This window comes from Lipotes vexillifer, unplaced genomic scaffold (assembly GCF_000442215.2).
Source record: "Lipotes vexillifer unplaced genomic scaffold, Lipotes_vexillifer_v1.1 scaffold2825, whole genome shotgun sequence".
NCBI lineage: Eukaryota > Metazoa > Chordata > Mammalia > Artiodactyla > Lipotidae > Lipotes > Lipotes vexillifer.
Window position 1 is genome coordinate 245,149 of NW_006774909.1, and position 7,988 is coordinate 253,136.

Here is a 7,988-nt window from a genome sequence, read left to right on the forward strand (position 1 = left end):
GCTCGGTGCTTTGTGACCACCTAGAGGGGTGGGATAGGGAGGGTGGGAGGGAGACACAAGAGGGAGGCGATATGGGGATATATGTATATGTATAGCTGATTCAGTTCGTTATACAGCCGAAACTAACACACCACTGTAAAGCAATTATGCTCCAGTAAAGATGTTTAAAAAAAATAAAATAAAATGCTTTGCTGTAAGCCTTCAGGGAGCTGGGGGAGGGGGGCGGGGGCGGGTTTGAGCGAAAGCACCTGTCCTCCTTGTGTTTACCATTAAGCTGCACTTTCCTTCACCACAACCAGGTGTCAGTAGATTGGCTCTTACTGCGCATGAGCAAGCGGGCCTGCGTTTGGTTTGGTAACAGTTTGGCAACCAACTTGGGGCTCAGTCGCGCGTGGACGCCTCACCCTGGCACATGGGCCCTGGCTGGCAGCTGCTCCTGGGGGCCTGTCCAGCAGCTGCCTGAGCACCTTTGTCTCAGTGACGCCCCCAGAACTGGCCAGCGGGCGTCCCTGGCCCTCGGCGCTTTGGATTTTGGTGGTGATGGAAACAAGGCACTCGCACTGGCCATTGGAGCCATCTTTGGTGAGTAATGGGGCTTGCGGTGTGATAACACCCGGCTACCCTTCCCCATCGCATTGGCTTTGCCTGTGGCAGAGCATTGGTTGGGATTTTCCCTTTTGGACTAGCCTTGGTATTTCATTCAGCCTCATCTCTAATGGGCCGTTAGTTGGGGTTCTCCCTTTCTGGGGTTCGGGAACTTTGACCCTGAGAGGCAGTTTTGCGTTGGATATATTTCATAACACCTGCCGTAAATAGTTAATTATGGGTAATCAGAGCTCTGTTCATCTTAAAATCCCCCTAGGGTGAATTTAGCAAAACTGGGAGCTCTTCAGCTATGCTCTCATAAATGAAAGAAAATGATGTTTTTATTGTAACATTGTGTGGCCTCAGTACTCCCTGGGATCTGGAGAACAGTGGCCTCTAGTGAGCCTTTTCAATTGCTTTGGCTTTTACCTTGGGGGTGTGTGTGTCTCGGTACCTGAGTCCAAGTCCTGTTCTTTCTTCCTGGTTTTGCTGAAAGTGAGGCATGTGAATGTGAGCAAATTATAGATATATTATTTTCTATTACTGTTATTTGTTTAAACTGAATTCGGTATTTGGAAATTGGCGGGGGGCGGGGGGTGGGGGGAAATCCTGAAAATGGCCAAGATGGCTGGGCAGTTTTCAAGGAGGAATCTACATTTCTCTTCCTGCGCCTTTGAGATGTAAATGATCTACTTAGGATCTCAGGATCTACCTGGGATCTCAGGAACTTATCTAATAATCTGTGTCCCTGCGGCTGAGGGGGGGAAAAAAAAGGCTTTTTTTCTCAAGCAGAAAAACTAAGATCTCTGGTTCTGTCTTTATGTAAAACTTAACTTGTAAATAAGCTGTATTTAATTGACTTAAAAGTAAGCACTTGTAAATTAAATACTTCTAAGTATTAAAGATGCTAGCCAACAAATTTCAGGTTCACATGATCTAGGAAATATTCACTATTAATATCTGGTATTAAACCTAGCTTAAGCTTGTTGGTATACTCAATACAGATGTCTCTTACTGTGCCTAGCTTTACTGAAGGTCAATAAATTTATGTTACTTCTGTTGCAGTTTGTTAGCAGAAAGAAAAAAATTAACTTGGTATGATGAAATTCTTATAAATAAATGCAAATGAGATAAGAGCTTTTGGGTGAACTCTTTAGAAATAATTATGTTTTAGGAAAGTCTACTTTAAAATGATCTCTCCAGGTATTTGGTAAGTTGAAATTTTAGAGTTGTGCTACATTAAGTTAAATGATGATTAGAGTTGTGCTACATTAAGTTAAATGATGGAAGTTTATTGAATAACTAAGTCATTCCTAAACATAATAAGATACTGAAAATTAATTACTAAACATTGGCTTCCCTTTACAGAGAAACTGAACGTCTTTAGGACTATTACTAAATGTTTGGTGCCACACTGAGATATTTTCTATAAAAAGCACATGTTTTTAAAAGTTATTATTGGTATTTATGTTTACCAATTTACAGAATGCTAATGTAAAAGACAGGTTATAATTGCTTCTTGGTTTTCACTAGAAATAAAGGTTTTTAAGAGTTGAGGATTCTAATTTATGTACGTAATTAAAGCTACTAAAAACAATAAAGGAAACATTTCACTATACAGGAGGAAAGTAGGATATATGTTTTGAGTAAAAGAAGGTATGAGGAATGGAATTGCATTTTATTAAGGAAGAGAAAGTGATTTGGTCCTAGCGCTGGTTGTTTCTAGATGGGAAAAAAATATGGGACAAAACTAATATGGATAGAGAGGCTGTGGAAGGTTTGTGGAAAGGGAGCCCTGAAAAAGTTCTGTGCATGGTCAGGCTGAGATTAGAGTAAACGTGATTAGGTAAATGGATTTTGTTATTAAAAGTAGGCTGGTGAAGAGCTCCAGCAGAGTAGTGTGCTTGTGGAGGCGTGGTTGGCGGTCACCGTGGGGGTCACCGTGGACGGGCACGAGGTGTTCAAGCACCCCTTCGAGCAGGTGGTCACCAGCTTCCTCTGAAAGTATCTGAACCCCATGGATAAAAATGTCATCTCTGTAAAAAATTGTGTAGGAAAAACAGGATGTGTCAACAGGGATCATCTATAGAAAGGATTGCAGTCTGTCAGAATGTGGTTCCAGAAATTTTAAGGAAGGTGAACATTTTAAAGGTACCTCATATCCAGTTAGAAGAGGAATCGTGGTTCAATCCTCAGGAAAGGAACGTGGCTATAAGGGGTCACTGTCTTACGTGGACACAATATGCATCCATGAAGGAAGAGTCTGTCTTCTGGGAAAGTATGAAAAATCCAAATTGGACAGAGTTCATTCAAAAAAGCGGGATTTCAATCACAGGGGCTGGTTTTCTCAACTGCGTTTTGGAAACTTGCCAGCACATTTTTAAGACAGGGCACCCAGAAGGGAATTAGAATAACGGAGATACTGCTAAAGGAACAGTGTGGTGCCCCCTTAGCTGAATAAAGAATCCCACGAAGTTGTGTTGTGTCTACTTTTTCTCGAGAATCTTAGACACAACACACAATTTTCGAAATACAGGTTTAAGGATGTGGTGTTGGCAGCTTACAGAAGAGGAGACCTTCCTGCCAGGACATGACAAGATACACTCCCCTGGGAGCTAGCCTCAAATCGCGGCTCTAGTGGAGCTGAGACCTTCTGGCTGGTTCTTGTGGCATAATCTCTATGATTTTACAAATAAAGGAAAAATCCCATAGCAGGTGGTGTCTGCCCTTCAGGATATCCCGCTGATTGCCTGGTGGCAGTGTTGGAGCTGCCAAGGCTGGGCCAGAGGCCTGGAAAGCGCTGCCTGTCCCTGTTTGTTCTCGGTATCATTGCTCATAGGATTCATGAGGGGATTCTGGGACAAATGAGGTAAACCTGATACCTGATTCTTAGGTGGCCTGGAACAGAAAGGAATATACCAGACCTGTGTTGACGTTAAGCCATATTCATAGTAATGTTGCAGATTCTCAGAAATCAGGAGCATTTGATTTCTACCCATCAGTACTACATAACTGCCATCAGCTGACTTTTATAACGTAACACGTGAACTGTGATTGGTCCTTAAAAGAAGCTGGGGAGTGGGGAGGTGGGCTATCATCTTGACTCCTAACTCACTCTGGGATCTGGAGCAGATCATGTGACCACTCTGTTTTTCACTGGGCAAAGGGGGATGGATAACTGGGCACAGATCTTTCTATTTGTGATGATTAAACAAGGTGGTTTGGTATGAAAAGCACAGGTTTGGGAGTCAGAGACTCGGGTTTGAATTTGAGCGTGGCCACGCAATAACTCGGTGATCATGTACGTAATTTAAAATCTTTCTGGAATTCATTTTTTAGGTTTGTAAAATGAGATTATAGAGTTAACCTTATGATGTTGTTGGAACAATTGGACATCGTGTGATAAAGTGCCTACCATGTCACCTGGTGCACAGAAGTAAATAGAAGGTATTATTAGTACACGGAGCCAGTTTGGAAATGTACTTTTCTAACGTAATGTAACGTAGGATTACTGTTTGAAAGTTAGATGACGGTAGTTTGCATTTCCCGCGACAGGAAGCCAAGACATAAATGCACACTACCTAAAAGAAAGCTTGAAGAGGGGCAATAATTTGGAATTCATCTTCTTAAAATAAAAAAATTGGGCCATTACTGGGAAGTCTGGGGGAAATCATTTTTTTAATATTTGAAAATTTTTCCATTTAGCGAATTGATGAATTTCAGAGCAATTGTTGTTTTGTTTTGTTTTTTAAAAAAGCTTGCCACTGTGAGCTCCTCTTACTGTCTTTGAGCTGTTTGTGCTGCCTGAGTTTTGTGTCTTAGGATAATTTCCCTTCATTTCCTTAGTGTTTCATTCCTCACTTGTGTTGGAGGGAAAATGAATGGTAGAAACCAGAACACAACTTTGACCTCCTTTTCCAGTTTGTAAATGGCAGTTGGTAGGCTTTTGGAATAATGGCACATTTCCAAAAATAAAAGGTGATGTGAATTATCACAGAGGTGAGAGGCAAGAAATCTGTACTTGGAGGCTGATGTTAGAATGAATGTAACCCTGGGAGTTCCCTGGTGGCTGAGACTCCGAACTTTCACTGCCAGGGCCCGGGTTCCGTCCCTGGTCGGGAAATTGAGATCCCGCAAGCCTCGTGGTGCAGCCCCCCGAAAAAAAGAATAAACGTAACCCTTCATACTCAACAACTTGCATTCTGTGAAGGCAGGAGTTCTCAACCTTAGCTGTCCATTGGAACCACCTGGGAGCTTTCTGCACTCCTGCTGCCTAGGTTACATCCCAGACCAATAAGTCAGAATCTCTGGGGTTGGAACCCAGGCATCAGTATTTTTTAAAGCTCCCTAGGTGATTCCAATGGGCAGCGAACACTACAGTGAATTCTAGGTGATTTGCAGATATTATCTGATTCCTTTCTTAACACCTCCAGGGTAGGAAAGTATCTTTGTAGCAAGAATTATTGTTAGAAAGAGTGAAGCACAGAGAGGTTGACTTTTTGCCTTAATTCCTTGAAGCTGGGGTGGCCAGTGGAAATGCCTACAGGGGTCTGGCAGGTGACATGATGCGTGAAGCAGGCTGGCGGCCACTGGGGAGACTCCAGGAGTATGTGGCTGGCAGAAGGTGGGCAGCTGCTGCCCGGCTCCAGCACAGTGTTGCCAACTGGCTGGTTGTCCTAGTTCTTCCAATTTTCCAGGAAAAGATAGAAAAAAAAAAAAAATCGCCCTATTTTTATGTGTTGGCAACGAATTCAGGATCGTTTAAAGCACTGTGCCGGCCAAACAAAACATGTTTGCCGGTAGTTTCCAGCCTTTGCTTCAAGAGTGTTACGGACCAGCTTAAATATCTCAGCCAACTTTTAAGAGATTTTCATTTCCCTATTCTGGATGTAAGCTGCTTTCTGCCTCTCCTCCAAGACTGCTGTTACATGTATTTTCCTCCCCGTTCCCAAGCAATCCTCTGAACTTGCATCAGACACTTTTCCTCATTTTTTTCACCCCTGCAGGCATCCATTATTTCAAGCTTCACATATATGGCTTAGAAATCGTATGCTCCTTTTAAAATTAATTAAGACTTGTTAAACTTTATTTTTATTATGTGTCAGAATCTTCTTCCTGTGATAAAATATTTAGAAGTCCACATTTAATTTGATTATCTATAAAATGTCAATACCGAGAGTAGAGCCTTACTGGGTACATTAGGAGCAAGGGTGAGAAGGGTTAATTCACAGACCTGGCCAGGCTCCTGCTGGCTGGGTTGCTGATCCTACACAGGAAGGTGCGGATGTATTACAGTGATTCCCAGGCTTCTTTCTACTTGTACCAGAAATCCTTGGGTAGGTGGGCTCAACTGCTGGTTCCCAGGGCCTCCCCCAGAGATTCTGATTCATGGAACTTCAAATGGTACTCGGGGACCTGCATTTTAAAACAAGTTCACCAGGAGACTTGGTTGTGCTGTTTCACAGACCAAATTTTGAGAAACAGTGATTTAGGGGAGGTATTTGTGGCTTCTGTGTCTCCTATCATTTAAGAAGGGTTTATAGCCATTTGGGCCCACTGATCAATACAGCTAATCACTCAGGACACAATATAAAGTTCTCATGCACAGAGAAGCTGACTTAGGCTATCCCTACATGATTAGGGTGCTTTTACCATGAACGGGCTTTTACGGTTTCAATCATGGGGTTTAAAAAGGTGCTATATTATTTTGATATAAATTGCTTTGTGTATTTTATAAACAGTACCTGTGTAGTAATATCCCATTTATCAACGTCGTGGTGCGTGGTATAGCTGACGCAAGTTTATTCTTTTAAGTTGCACATCTTTTTTTGCTCTATTTCAGCCATTTACACGGAACTCTTTTTTTCACATCTTTATTGGAGTGTGGATGCTTTGCAGTGTTGTGTTGGTTTCTGCTGTGCAGCAGGGTGTATCGGCTATACGTATATGTGTATCCCCATATCCCCATATCCCCTCCATCTTGAGCCTTCTCTTAATTTAGTATACATTTCCCTGCTTTTGCAAACAGAATGTGCTGAAGATAAAGAAATCATTTCAGGGTCATCATTTATGTTTTGAATTCTTTCAGGTCCTATTTAGGTTTGTTAAAGCCCCTCCACTGAATGGCTCTGCTCTTCGAGTTTTGCCATGTTTTTCATAGTTTCTTCTTTTCCGTCCCTGTTCCCTGTTGTTTCTCTCCTCCTTAACTCTGCCTGTCTCTAGGAACTTTGCTCTCTCTTACTGTATGGAGTTGGGAAATGCTGTAATTGCATACTGTATGTCAAGTAACAGTAAACAGGAGCTGAGTGAGTCTTTGGGAGGCTTTCTTTAGCAGTGAAATGGATGAACATTGCTGCACTGACTTGGTGACGTTATTATAGTGGCTCTGCTACTCCCTCTAACTTACTTCCTGATCCTTGACTGCAGTTGTCAGATCTGTGACCTCAAGATAACTGAGATATTGCTACAAATGATTTACTTAAATCTGTAAGCTGTTGTCTCCCCAATTGTGTTAGTGTTTTTATATATACAGTCCTATAATGTGAAACGTAAGTAGATTACAAATGAACATTTCTGTGCCAAGTTTCTTTGCAGGATAAAGTGTTTTTGATTCAGTGTTACTGCGATTTAGAGCTATAAATTAGTTGTATACCTGTGAAATTCAATCCTACCATCATTCTGAAATAAAGTTGTCACAACTAATTAAAAAAAAAGTAGGCTGGTGCAGGACTAGATTTGTTCCTCTAAAGAGAACAAATATACTTAGAATGCTGATTTTTTATTAAATTATATCTTTTTAAATTAATTAATTAATTTATATTTTGGCTGCATTGGGTCTTCATTGCTGCATGTGGGCTTTCTCTAGTTGCGGCGAGCGGGGGCTACGCTTCTTGCGGTGCGCGGGCTTCTCATTGTGGTGGCTTCTCATGTTGCAGAGCACGGACTCTAGGCGCACGGGCTTCAGTAGGTGCGGCATGCGGGCTCAGTAGTTGTGGCTTGTGGGCTGTAGAGCACAGCCTCAGTAGTTGTGGTGCACGGGCTTTGTTGCTCCGCGGCATGTGGGATCTTCCCGGACCAGGGATCGAACCCTTGTCCCCTGCATTGGCAGGCTGATTCTTAACCACTGAGCCACGAGGGGAGGCCTAGAATTTTGATTTTGATAACACATGATATGAATTTACTTGCCTTTAAGTAATCTGTATTTGCTTTTTTTTAAATTGAAGTATATTTGATTTACAATATTGTGTTAGTTTCTGGTGTACAGCAAAGTGATTCAGTTATATATAGACCTACATGTATGCACATATACATATATATCTTTTCATATTCTTTCCCAATGGTTTATTACAGCATATTGAATATAGTTCCCTGTGCTATACAGTAGGACCTTGTTATCTGTTTTA

The 7,988-nt window shown here is 41.9% G+C and overlaps 1 pseudogene; it reads left to right on the forward strand.

Annotated features, from left to right (window-relative positions):
• Positions 1–2,521: 2,521 nt before the first annotated feature.
• On the forward strand, positions 2,522–3,046 carry LOC103080545 (PRELI domain-containing protein 2 pseudogene; annotated as a pseudogene).
• The last annotated feature ends 4,942 nt before the right edge of the window (positions 3,047–7,988 follow it).